Genomic DNA, 14,864 nt, shown 5'->3' with positions numbered 1-14,864 from the left:
TGGCGCCAGCTCACGGGGCCTGGTGCATCCAATTACAGCAGGAGCGTCTAACGGGTGTCAGACCTCCCCAGACACACATGGTGCACTTCACAGAGGGTTCTGAAGGATCCTACAAATGAGCCACAAAGACACATCCAGAACTAGGAATGAATTCATCTGATATTTCAATACCTGGCATATGACTGGGATGTGTAGCTTGATGCAAGATGCTGCAGGACAAATAGGGTCCCTGCATACCAGCCAGTGATGCTGCCACCGTGCGTTTAGTGGTAAAGCGGTCTTTGTCTCCTGGAGGTGAAAATGAATAATAGCATCACCCTAATATGGGCTTAGGGGGAGGGCAGACAGGCTCTCAGAATTAAGGAATCTTAAACAGTTACCAAAAAGTTGTCAAATAATATTCCTGGCAGTTCTGTACCTCTCGAAGTATCGTACTTAGTTTATATACAAGCGAGAACTTCTAAAGTAAGATAAAAAGATTTAAAACATGTTTTGGTGGATATGTTGAGGCAGTCCAAAAGAATGGAAAGTAGGAGCTCAAAGAGATATTAATATGCCCATGTTCCTTATACACAACAGTTACAATACGAAAACAATCTAAGTGTCCCTAAATAGGTGAATATATGAGCAAAAGGTAGTGTGTATATACATACATATATATATGTATATACACATACACACACACACACAATGGAGTATTATTCAGTCTTTAAAAGGAAGGAAATTCTGACAAATGCTACAACTTAGACAGACCTTAAAGACTTACCACAATGCAGGTGAAATAAGCCAGTCACAAAAAAGGACAAATACTGTATAATTCTACTCATATGAGTAACTTATAGTGGCCAAAGAGACAGAAAGTAGAATCATACTTGTCAGGGGCTGGGTGGGGAGGAGAGAATGGAAAGTTACTGTTTAATGGAGAGAGTTTCAGTTTTACCAGGTGAAAAGAGTTCTGGAACTTGGTGGTAGTGATCATTGTACAACCTTACAAATGTATTTAGTACAGCTGCATGGTACATTTAAGAGTGGTTTAGCTGGGGGACACCTGGGTGCGTTAAGCCTCTGCCTTCAACTCAGGTCATGATCTCAGGGTCCTGTAATCGATCCCCGCATGGTGCTCTCTGCTCAGCAGGGAGCCTGCTTCCCTCTCTCTCTGCCTGCCTCTCTGCCTACTGGTGATCTCTCTGTCAAATAAATAAATAAAATCTTAAAAAAAAAAAAAAGAATGGTTTAGATGGGAAATTTTATGTTACAGATATTTTATCACAAGAAAAAATTATGCTGTGGTAGATTTCAAAAATGACCATAACACTTTGTAACTCCTTTCCTCGATAGGTGGAATCTTATTCTCTATCACGTGAATCTGGTCTGGCCTTGTGCCTTTCTTTGATGGACAGAATGCAGTGGAAGTGACATTATGTGAGTTCTGGTGGTTAGGCCTTCAGTGACCTCACAGCATCTATTCTCAGCTTCATGGAGCCCTGAGACTTCCACGAGAATAAGTCTCCCACAAGCACACTGGGGGATAAGGCCACCTGGAACAGAACAGAGGCACCGCCAGGTGACATTCGGCCAGTCCCTCGCCAGCCTAGCAGCTCCCTGCAGCTGCTCAGATGTGTCCCAGCCAAGAGCAGCTAAGTCTGACCTAGGTCAGCAGAATCGCCCAGAGGAGCCCAGATCAAACTGCTGACACAATTAAGCTGAATCACAAATTAAATAAATGGTTGTTGTTTCCAAGTACAAAGTTTTGGGGTGGTTTGTTACACAGCAAAAGCTAACTGGTATACATTTTAAACACTACTCCAAATTCTATTCTCTTGGCTGGCCAAAATGTATTTGATACTGGAATATCTATGAAGACAGACATTGCGAAATACCTTTTCTCCCAGTAACAGCCTCATCACCAAATACCAAACTTAGAATAGGCATCTTATAAATATTTTTTGAGTAAAAGAATAGTGTGAAATAGACTTATTTTGTTGCCACCTCAATTTTTTTTTTTTTTTCTAAACGAGGCGGGGAGTGATGATAAATACAAGATAAATAAATAAAATGTAAAGAGAAAAACCCAATTAGAATCTGTCTTAATTATCCAATATTCTTAATTAATGGACCATGGACTGATGAATTTTAAAGCATCTGCAGGCTCCTTCCAGTCACCCTTCAACAAATACTTATTTAGTACATAATCTGTACTATGTACAATGCTAACCTGTAGGATATAATGGATCAGCAAGACAGAGAGCATCCCTGACCTTACAAAGCTCTAGAAATTTACACCCTCAATTCTGTGTAACAAAGAAATGACTAATTTCATTTTACAACTGTAGGTCGAAATTACAAGGAAGGCTATGGTTTAGGAATGTCGAGAACAAATACCATCTCATCCTGGCACAATGCGTTTCTTTTCCTGTAACTTGACATTTGTTGGCTTGTTTTTTTCCCCTGTTCATTTAAAATTTATAATTCATTCATCCATTCAACAAAAACTTATTGAGTGCTTTGTACTTGGTAATGTATATATATGTGCATACACACACACACACACACACACACACACACACACGTGCGCGCGCACGCGCACACACACACACACACAGAGTAAACTAGACAGAAGTCCTTTCTGACCTCACAGAGCTTTCAGTCTGGTCAAGGAGACTCTATGTGTAATTTTATGTATAATCATGCTAATAAATCATTACAAAGCAGCCAAGTATCACAAAAGAAAAGCACAGGGTGCTTTCACAGAAGAGCATGATCTAGTCTGGGTGAGGCATGGTTGGGGGATTCCTGGGCATAGCAAACAGCTTGGCACAACATCATCCCAACGTGAGCTGGGGAATGATAGGACGTTCTTCTTCTGTGCAGTTTTAAAAGCCCTGGGACTGAGTTTTAAGGAGTTTGTGGGATGGAACTATTAACTAGTGAGGAGTCTCGGTCTGTGAGGTTTTATCTCCCTCCTCCCATCTCATGGCTGCCACTTGGTGGGGGGGGGGTGCGTTTTTCCATTCACGAAAGTGGCAGAGACAAAGCCAAGGCCTTGGGACTACAGATACAGCCAAAAGCCTCAGCCAAGACTGACCTGGGCCCGTGGACTTGCCCAGCTGCACCAAGCTCCAAAGAGATCCCGAATTTGCTCCCGATGCCCTGTAGAGGCTGAGATGTTGAAAGCTCTCTCGGCCAGTTTTCCACCTGTAGGATGAGGACATGAGCCTCGTCCACCACTCCCATCCTGTCTCATGATCTGTCCTCCTTTGCCTTGTGCCCACAGGGCATGCGGCAAGTGTGTGGCACCTTTGGCCCCTCACAGGCGTGTGGCGGCGATCCCTGAGACAACGTCTGTGAAGTGCCACATGTTCTGAGAAGAGAGGCACTCCGCAGAAGGAACATGAGGGATTGTAATTATTACCGCGTCTCTGTGGAGAGGCCACGGGCACTTGGCATGGTGCCACCACCTTCTCCGGAGACAGCTGCTGCCTGGCCGCGTGCGCACTCACCATCACAGACTTTCCTGCTTCACACAGAGAGCGCTCTGGGCTACAGCAGGCACTCGCTGCCTGTTCGTCTGCCCAGGCTGTGACAAGCAAGGACGCAGATGAGGGCCAGTGCCCACACCTTGGAGCTATCAGTCAATGTTTATTCATTCAACAAATATTTATTGAGTGTCTACTCTGAGCCAAGCATAAGGCTAGACACTGCTGGCAGATGAAGGCTGGTAACAGAGGAGAGAAATCACTTATGAGACATTAACGGAGGGGCTCAGTACCAGGCCAAATAATATCTCATTAATCCCTCTACAGATTAAAAAACTGGTGTTTAGCAACATCTGTAGGGTCACAGAGTTAGTAAATGGCAGAACTGAGACTTGATTGAATGTCAGCCCAATTCTAAACACTGTCCTCTTTCCAGTACACTGTTCTGCTTCAGGAACTTACAAAGATTCCTAAGATCTCCACCTCTGCAGAGACTGAAATCCTTCAACATGGGCACTGAGCCACATCAGCCCTCTGGAGCCCAGCTTACCATCATCTAGAGTCCTCACAGAAAGTCACATTCTTCCCCCTCCCCACCCTGGAGTCACCTTGTTAAGCAATGTCCCTTCTCAGTCTAATGCTTGGTAAAGATTCCCAAATCTTTAGGCGGGAGGAAAGAGTACTCCAGGCAAAGGAACCAGCACAGGCAAATTCTTGGAGGCAAGAGAGATTTATCTAGCCAAAAAGGATGTGACATACTTGGTCAAAGGGAAAAACTAAAGGCACAAGAGAAAAGAAGGAATAACTGGTAGTGGCAAGATGGGATAGGAACAAGCTGAGGAGCTAGAGGAGAAAGGTACTACACCACGGTCAGACAGGAAGGACAGACACAGCACATTTAAATCAAGGAACCAGAAACGATGACCGCCATTACACTGCAAGAAAATGGAAATGGGCGGGCAGTGTGAGTGGGGAATGTACAATGCTAGGAGCAAACTCTTTGCTGAAATGCTAACTTAAAATAGCAAAAAATTAGAAACCAGTGCTTCATCTACCAATGATGGAAGGTTTAAGAAAAGTCTGAGATGGCTGCTGGGTGGGATACTTTGCAGCCATGAGAAATGGTCATTATGGAGATTTTTGTAGCAACATGTGAAAGGACTTACAATATAACACGGTGAATAAAGAAGCTGTAGAAAATAAAACCCTGCCCTGTTTTGACCTGTAAGTGGAACAAGTGACGGAAAGCAATGGAGAAAAGAGAAAGACATTGGTCTTGGAGACTGTTTTGAGACAGGAAAGAAATGCAGTTGAGCAGTGGTTTTAGAGAGAAATTCGCAGGTTTCACAAATCACTTGATATTACTTACAAAACTCTGTGTGTGTGCATGTGTGCGCATGCATGCATGTGTGTGTGTACTGCACGTGTGAATTCTTCCCAGGCTCCAAGATTTCATTATTTCACAGAGGACTCTATGAGCATGCCAAGACTACAGGGTGCAGTTGAAATCACCGTATCACAAACTATCTTCCATTGTGGTTGGGATCCTAAGTTCTCTGGGATAGCTGGAGGGTTCATGTCTAATGACTAATTCCCAACATTCTGAGCACCCAGTCTGGGAACCCACATCACCAATGCTTTGCCTGTGGGGCCCATGCCCTCCCCCGACTGGACTCGGCACTGAGTGTGAGTGTGTGCACACTTGGATGCACACACTCTCTCTCACCCAGGGAGCAATCTTTGTCTCGTCTCCCAGGTTTCCAGGAGCTCACCAGGAAACTCTTCCAAAGAGCAGAGGGATTTCTTTCCTCAGTGACCTCACAAGGCTTTACAAATATTAAATTCTCTCCCACGGAATGGTCACTGGGAAAAGGAAACCCCATGGCTGTCAAGCCAGGTCTGAGATGCACAAGAAAGAAAGAGATTCCATGAAACTGTTGAACCAAAATGGCTAACTACCCAAGAAGACCATATGCCCTTACATCAAGCTGGTTCTCTTCATGGTGTGAAAGAGGAAGAATGGCATGCAATAAAGAAAAGAAGAGTGGTCCCTGAAAGAACCCCAAGTATTTCATAGTTTTTGAATAATTCAGGACAATGGTACCTTTGACTAGGGCACATGTTCAAGCCAGTTCACAAGGTGACTGAAACCGGGTGTCCTTCTAACCATCTCACATTCCTTCATTCACTAAGTGTTTACTGACTACCTTCCTTATGCCTGGCCTCTTCCTTCTCATCACAGAGCACGAAGAACATATGACTTGAAGATGAAAAGAATAAAGACTTAAGGTGTACAGGCTCTGGCCAGCCCACTCTGGGTTTGCAACCTCCACCACCAAACACATTGTTCTAACCACTGAGCTTCACTCTTCTCATCTGTTAAATGGGCAGTATTACTTCTCCTGCAGGTTGTATGAGAGTGAATGTACATACAGCACTAAATAAAGGATAGAGTCATATGGTAGGTATACTCTGATGGGCATATATGGAGGAGATTATTAAAGAAGGTCTTAACATTACATCTTTCTACCACATAAGTTGTTGGCTGGAACAAATGAACTTACCAAGTGTGGAAGAAGTACCAAAAAAACAAAACAAAACAAAACAAAAAACCTCCATAAAATGTTGTTGAGATATCATTATGATGAGTAAGCCCCTAGCCTATGCCTTTTCCTCACCTGGGTGTGAAGCTGCTGGTCCCAAAGGTCACAGGCTTTCCATTTTACTTGTGATCTTTTCTTTTGTCCAAAGAACATTCGAGTTCAGTTACTCTGGTGAGACTTTTGCTAGGCTCTTGCTGAGCTCTGGGTGAGCTTTACCACACTAAGGGTCAATGTGTCCCCAGACAGAATAGTATTTTAATTCAACAGCATTCAGGAGTTATTAAACTATGATAAATGCTAAAGTGGGAAAGATTACACTTAGACATAAGAAGTGTCACTTGAATCACTTAAAAATATTATAATGTATGGCTAATTGCACCTTGACTATATTATCCAGTGCTGTGAAAACACTTCAGATCCTTAAGTAAGGTACCATTTAAATACCTATTTCAGTATGTAATGGGTAATATTCTTGAGTGCAAAGGTTGTTAAAGGCCCCAGTATTCATTGAGTATCTGTGTGCTGGGCACTCTGTCCATATTAATTCATTTAATCCTCAGAACAATTCTCTGAAGCAATTATTATCACCCCCAATTTACTGGCTGTGGAAATTGAAATTCAGAGATATCAAGTAACTTGCCCAAAGTCACACAGCTGATAAATGGCAGACATAAGATATGAGTCCAGAACCAGCGTCATCATAGAAGTATGACCTCTGTTTTTATACTTAATTTCTCCATGTCTCAGTTTCCTCACTTGGAAATTGTTATGGTGACAACAATAATACTGGGTTGTTATGAGGATGAAGTGATAAAATTTATGAAAAGCTCAGAACACAGTGCTCAGTAAATGGGAGTATTTTCTTATATTATTATTATTCTCCCCTAGGGTGCCATTCTAGCACACTTAAGTTAACAACTCTGGAACTGGGATCCACTTCGGAGAGAAACACTCTCTATTCCCCCACTGGATTTAACACAGCTGAAGCAACACAGTGTATACAGCAGAACTGGCTACATGATTTTGTGGCCCAGTACAAAAAAGATAATGTGGTGCCCTTGTTCCAAACTTATGAAGAATTTAAGATGGCAGCTGCAGAGATTTAAATGAAGCATGTGGCTCTGAACTACCAGGTCCTGCGCAACCATACAGGTCCCATGAAGACAATTCTAGTGGTACAAGTCCAGGCTGCCTTGACTACTTGTCAGCCCCGTGCCCTTGAGCAGAGCACTGGAACTTTGGGAGTCTCTCCCTGATTTCTCCTCAATAATGTGGAAAGCAGCCCTGCCTCACAGGTTGTAGGAATGGGTAGAAATTTCTGGCTTAGTCATAACCTCCTTGCTGGAGGTTCCCAGTCCTAACTGTGCCTCAGAACCCCCTTGAACTTGTTAAGAAGGTGGATGCTGGCTGCTCTTGAAGATTCAGGCCCAGAAGCTCTGGTCTCTGCATCTGTATTATCATCGATTCAGAGGCACAGATAGGATCAGGTAGCAATGTATTACCACACAAAAGATATTACAGACTATACAAACACTCAGCTTAATTACTCAGAATGAGAATGGTCCCTCCTTGGTTTTGAGATTACAGCCAAGATCCATTTGAAGTTCCAAGTCCCTGGAAAGCCAACCTATGAAATCGTTTCAATGTATCACTTGGTCATTCCATCAGGGATATGGTTCTAGGACACACAAAAGTTTCCTTTATGCCACTAGGCAAGAAACAATACCTCATGTGAAACTATAACTTCAAGGCCGAAGTTTTCACACCAAACTCTCAGCTTCCCACCCTCAACCTTCTGGCTTCTGGTTGCCACGTAACCGGAAAAGACCAGGTCCAGTAAGAAGAGATCTACAACTGCAGCCTTTCTTTGGAAATACTTGAACTCTCAGCAGAAAACTGATCATACTGCGATAGCTTTCATGCCACCTGGCCCTTGTCACTGTAGCTCACCCAGCTTCTCACCTGGGTGTCTGTTTCTGAGAACCATGGAATGGCTACATTTGACAAGTCACACACATCCTCTCATCAAAGCCATTTGATTTTTTTTTTTTTTAAACAGGCTGTGTTCTGCCTAAATGGGAGAGTATTAATTAAGGTTCTATTATATGGGGAGGCAGGTTGGGGGAAGTTAAGAGCTGCAGGGCAGTGGTGACAAGGCAAAGCCCATGCATGTGTGCAGCCATTAACAGGGTGTTAATTGGGTGGTACGTGAGCATAAATAGGGAGCTCAGAGGTGCCTGGAGTGGTTAGCCAGTGTACACGAAAGCCCATGTGCCAACCCCATAATATGACGTAGGCTCAACTCAAATTTCCTGGCTGTAAACCTCCCCCCTATATATTTATGGTAGGGCTGTTGGTGTGATTACCATGTTATGAGGGTCAGAGGGGAGAGGTTGCCATTCCAGGGTCGACACACACAGCACAGTGCCCTGGTTCAGTCAAGGGGCAATCTCGGGCAATCTTTGAGACCGCTACTTCTTTTCTCCTGGTACTGACTACTTTGAAACTCAACCTATCTCTACCTCCCCAGCCACAAGAAAGGCTAGGTCATACTCCTTCTCTTCATCCAGCCTCCTTAGACTTGATGGGTCCTTCCCAGGCTTCTGGACAGTCTATGGTCAATGCGTGGGTGGCTGGCTACCCAAAGCTCCAAGACGCTTAGGAACTAAGGGAGGAAAAAGTTCTTTGGGATAATTCTCCAACATTGGTGTAATTTTAGAAAGCCAATCTCTCTCCTCTTATACATCATTGTTGAACTGCAAGATTCTTAAAGTCTGCCATTCAAAGCCCCAACTTTTAGGTGAAGGGTAACTGAAGCCCAAAGAAGCTAAACGAGTTGCCCAAGGTCACATAATGAGAAATGTCGTAGGCAGAACGGGAAGCTCCATCTGTCAGTAGAAACCAGTGGGCTTTTTGCAACCCCGTGTTGCCCATCTTGGTCTGCTCTAGCAGATTCTAGTGAGGTCCACGGCTTCTCCTAAACAGCAGTTACGCTTTATCATGTTGCCTTTAAATATGGTTTCTTCATCCTCATGCTGAGCCCATTTTCCATACCTTGCTCCAGTTCTTGGATTATTGCTGTCTGGTTTGGGGCTCTGAAGTCAATGTCACTGGCAAACAGTTCAAAGCGTCTCTCACTGATCTTGATGCCCTTTCCCTCCCATTCAAGGTCTCAGCCCAGCCCCTCTGGGCAAGCAGTTAAGGTTTTCAGTGGCTACGAGCCCCTTCCCAGACCTCTTCACTCTTTTTCAAGCCTAAACATCAGTGCTGTGTTCACATGCGCATGTCACACAAATTTTTCTACTCTTTCCACTTCCAGCATAGCTTCTATTTCCAAGGAGTCAAAGGGCTTTTCAGAGTCCATAAAAGTCTATGTACACAATGGCATTTTATACTCAGCAGTCTTCCCTGGGACTTTTCATTTTCTGCAGGTGATCCTGAGTTGAGAAATGACTTCTAAATCCTGTGACTCTCATGGCTGATTAAAGTCGAGAAGTCCCTGTAGTCTGCCCACCAGTACTTTTGTGAAGATTTTGCATAACTACTGAAAACAGTTTAAAAGATCATGTCTGTGATCTATTAAACAAGATTTTTTTTTAAGGGAGATAAAGGGTTTAAAAAGAACACATGAGACAGAAATGGCTGGGTTCTGCTTATTACACACTAGAAATTACAAGAATAACATACTTACTGCCAATTAAACAAGTCATTTATCATGAAGCACTTGCCAGAAAACATATTTGAATTTCTCCAAATTCAAATAAAGAATTAATGGGTAAATAATTTATGTTCAAGTAATTATTCGCAAGACTTTATTTAAACTGGAATTTAGTGAAAGTAATTCAGAGATTTTACTCCTTGCATCATGGAATAAAGTTGTTGTTCGATTAGAATGATAACCTGCTCCTCTGGGTGAAATGACAAGGGTGTGTAAAATTCGGAGATGATTCTCTGTGGCTGCTTGGTCAGCAGTGTCAAGGCACTTGACAGTGCCTTGGTCAATTCCAGTAACATAGGAAGAAAGCACAGCATTGCAAGATGAATCAAACTCAGGAGCTTAGGGACATTTCTACTGGTGGAACCACACAAAACAAAAATAATGCTGAAACCCTCGAAAAAACTCACACCCCTTCCTAACACACACAAACTCAGTGACACCTTCATCTGAAACATACCCCCTCACAAGCAGACACCTTCACACACACCTCTTCCTGGCTAAAATAAATAACAGTGCCAGTCCCACCCCTAATGACAAAACACGTCCCAGATGTTGTCAAATTGCTTTCACAGAGTTTAATGAGTTGAGCATCCAGAGACAGACTTGCAGTTGCCGCCGGTCCTCAGGCTTCTAAGTTTTCCAGGGTGAAGAATTAGAGCACTTGGGGCTGGGAGGTTCCCAGAGTCTCCAGATCCATTTTCTTTAATTTAAGAGAGAGAAATTGTCAGATTGCTTCTCAGCTTCCATTTCTCACTAGTCGGGTGGCTATTCATTCCACGGCCCCTTCTTGGCTTGGCTGTATTGTCTCTTATGAAGCATAGCTCCTGAGTCAGGAATTTTGGGTGAGGTGGATTACAAGAGCACAGTCCCACTACATTCTGCCCCCAGTGACCCAGGAGCCACCGAGACCCCTACTGGCAGTATGGAAGAGCCTTATGACTCTTATGTCTGGCCTGCCCAAGTGAGATTCCCTGTGGGTTGACCCCCAAGAGACAAAAGGGACCATGGCGTGGAGATAACATGGGTCTCTGTCCCTTTTGCCTCTCTGTTCAGTTCCTGTTAGCCAGAAAATCAAGCCCCTGTGAGTCCAGCTGGAGAGGCAATGGAAAACAAAAGCCAAAGATGCAGATTCTACTAGGGACCTGTACACAAGATCATCCTACAAAGAACAAAACGAAGGAGTTCATGATAAAATTCTCAGGCCTGCGCCTCAGGCCATGCCTTTGAATACTTCTTTGGTGTAGAAATTTACAGAGAGCTTCACAAACTCCCCCCTCTCTCATTACTATGGTATATGATTTCCCTATACAAGACAATAAAGTGTAAGGAAAAAATTTAAGCTAACCTTTCAGACAATTAACGATTATATAAACTTGGGCCTACAATGACTTACAAAACTATTGAAAAAAGTGATGCTGCTAAAATACACTCTACATTATATTATTGTACAAAAGATGGACGGGCTCTCCCTGTATTCCTGAGATGAGAATGGAGAGGGAAGGGAGTAGCACGCATGGGGCAAGCTGGGAGATAGCAGCTTCGCCACATCCTCCAGACCTTCAGATGGTCCCATCAACTCACGGCTGGCAGCAGAGCAAGGAAAGCAGTTAATGGAGAAGTTAAGAGAGCCCACGATGGGCAACATGTGACACATAAGAGGGTGGGCTAGGTTATTTCTTAAAGAATGCCAAGTTGTGAATTATACACGTAAATGATATGAAATTATGTAGGTTATGTCTCCTGAAAACTTCTTGTAATGTAAAAAAATAAACCTCCATGCACCTATCACTTAGCTTCAACAACCACCAGTTCACAGCGTCTATCACCCCCACTCTCCTCCCTGTGGGATTCTGAAGGCAGTCTCAGATACACTTTGTAACTATTTTGTATGCCTCTCCAAAAGATAATGAGGTATTTTATTTTATTTTTATTTTTTTAAAAGATTTTATTTATTTATTTGACAGACAGAGATCACAAGCAGGCAGAGAGGCAGGCAGAGATAGAGGAAGGGGAGCAGGTTCCCTGTGGAGCAGAGAGCCCAATGCGGGGCTTGATCCCAGGACCCCGGGATCATGACCTGAGCCGAAGGTAGAGGCTTAACCCACTGAGGCACCCAGGTGCCCCAATAATGAGGTATTTAAAAAACATAGTCCTAGTAGCAGTAACCACACCCCCACATCTTTCTTTAACATCATCAGATACCTAGTCGATGTTTAAATTCCACAGATTATCCTTTCAATTATACCTTTTGATAGTCGAAATCAGGATCTCATAAGGTCTATACTTGGAGATTGACTGCCAGGTCTCTTAAATCTCTTTAATCAATAGGTTCCCTTTCAAACTCTTTTGTCCTTGTAAATTTGTTGTCGCTGAAGAAATGCGGTCGTGTGTCCTGTAGAGTTTCAAATAGTCTGGATTTTGCAGACCGTATCCTTGTGGTGGTATTTTAACATGGTCTGCTGTTCCCCTCACCTTTGGTAAATTGGCACTTGGATCAAGAGGCTTCCTTAGACTCACTTCTTTGGAAAGGCTACTTCATAGGTGGTGGTGTTTGCATCTTTATCAAGAGGGGTTTAATATTTGATTCGCTCTTTTCCTGATGTGAAAAGTCACTGGTGATCGATACTGCCTGGATCCATTAAGGATTACTAAATGGTGAACTTTTAATTCTATCATTCCAACCTCCTCCTCCTCTTCCTCTTCCCACTCCTCACAACTTTTTCTAATAAAGCTGGAATATTCCCACAGAGAGCAGTTTCCTCTGATTTGGTTATCCTGAGTCTTTGGATTTTGTTTGACTGGTTGTTTTGAAAAACTATGAATCATAAATCTAAGCCTATTTGATTTGTTGTATTTCAATCCAGTGAAATTCATTGTGGTAATCATTATTATTATTGGTAATCATGTTGTGGCAGGCTTAGTTAGCCATTAGAAGTTTCTTCAAGATGGCTCAAGGGTATTTCTTTCTGGCATGACAAAATGTTCCAAGTTCATCTTGTATATTTCTTGCCACAGACCTGAAATCAGCCATTTTTCCAAGGAACCCTGCATGCTAGGGTTGGTCATTGCTGATTGTCTTCATTTAGAGACCACTATCTGGGTGCTAGAGTTGGTTATTGCTAATGTGTTCATCACTGTTTAAGGAAACACACACATACACAGCCTAATATGTAAATTATATAAACTACATAGGCATATACACATCTGAGATAAAATATAGTATAAGTTCATAGTGATACTGATAAGTTCATAGATTATGCTGATTCTATTCAATTTCAGAATGATAAGGTTATAATTTAACTTCTTGACCCTTTTGTTCTATTTCCTTTTAACCATCACTTTTCTCAGTGATGCTCATCTAAATACTTACTTGCTTCTTCCTATCCTACATACCCAGTATTCCCAGAGTAACAATGACACTGTAACTATCCATAATGTCATAACTGGAAAACAGCTTAATATTTTTTGCAGTTCTTTTTATCCTTAATGATATGTATCAAATTACTATGTTTTAAATTCATTGAGACAAGTCCATCTCTGTGGTCATGCTACCATTGATCACATAGTTGGGTCAATTTATTTCATCCTGATTTTAAAAGATTTAAGGATGGCTTTTAAATTTTTACTTCTGTTTTACAATCATGTAAATCTTTACACAGTTCCAAGGTCAAATACACAAAACAAGGTATATTTCAACAAGCTCAATTCCTGACATTTATCATGGTCCTCTTCATTGTGTTCCCTTCTTCCTATTATAGGTAACTTTTTTAAAAAGTTATGATTGATGAAGATTTTTTCATGTGTCTGATAGCCATTTGTATGTCTTCATTGGAGAAGTGTCTGTTCATATCTTCTGCCCATTTTTTTTTATATGATTGTCTGTTTTGTGTGTGTTGAGTTTGAGGAGTTCTTTATAGATCCTGGATATCAACCTTTTGTCTGTACTGTCATTTGCAAATATCTTCTCCCATTCTGTGGGTTGCCTCTTTGTTTTCTTGACTCTTTCCATTGCTGTGCAGAAGCTTTTGATTTTGATGAAGTCCCAAAAGTTTATTTTCGCTTTTGTTTCCTTTGCCTTTGGAGACATATCTTGAAAGAAGTTGCTGTGGCTGATATCGAAGAGATTACTGCCTATGTTCTCCTCTAGGATTCTGATGGATTCCTGTCTCACGTTGAGGTCTTTTATCCATTTGGGGTTTATCTTTGTATACGGTGTAAGAGAACGGTCGAGTTTCATTCTTCTACATATAGCTGCCCAGAGAGACTATAAAGAGACTGTCTTTTTTTCCACTGTATTTTTTCCTGTTTTGTCAAAGATTATTTGCCCATAGAGTTGAGAGTCCATATCTGGGCTCTCTACTCTGTTCCACTGGTCTATGTGTCTGTTTTTAAGCCAGTACCATGCTGTCTTGGTGATCACAGCTTTGTAATAAAGCTAGAAATCAGGAAAGAACCAAGATGTCCTTCAACAGAAGAATGGATAAGGAAGATGTGGTCCATATACACTATGGAATATTATGCCTCCATCAGAAAGGATGAATACCCAACTTTTGTAGCAACATGGACGGGACTGGAAGAGATTATGCTGAGTGAAATCAGTCAAGCAGAGAGAGTCAATTATCATATGGTTTCACTTATTTGTGGAACATAACAAATAGCATGGAGGACAAGGGGAGATGGAGAGGAGAAGAGAGTTGGGGGAAATTGGAAGGGGAGGTGAACCATGAGAGACTATGGACTCTGAAAAACAAATCTGAGGGTTTTGAAGGGGTGGGGGGTGGGAGGCCAGGGTACCAGGTGGTGGGTATTATAGAGGGCACGGATTGCATGGAGCACTGGGTGTGGTGCAAAAATAATGAATACTGTTATGCTGAAAATAAATAAAAAATAAATTTAAAAAAAAGTTATGATTGGTACTTCATTTGGTTTCTTTTTAAAGATAATAACACCTGTCTTTTACTTTTATATATATATGTATATGTATATATATATATTCATTAAATATATATATATATTTAATATAGAACCAATGAGTTATCCATGTTATTCATATTGAAGTTAAACAGT

The sequence above is a fragment of the Mustela nigripes genome, chromosome 17 (genome assembly GCF_022355385.1).
Source record: "Mustela nigripes isolate SB6536 chromosome 17, MUSNIG.SB6536, whole genome shotgun sequence".
Classification (NCBI taxonomy): domain Eukaryota; kingdom Metazoa; phylum Chordata; class Mammalia; order Carnivora; family Mustelidae; genus Mustela; species Mustela nigripes.
Note: the sequence above shows the minus strand (reverse complement) of the source record.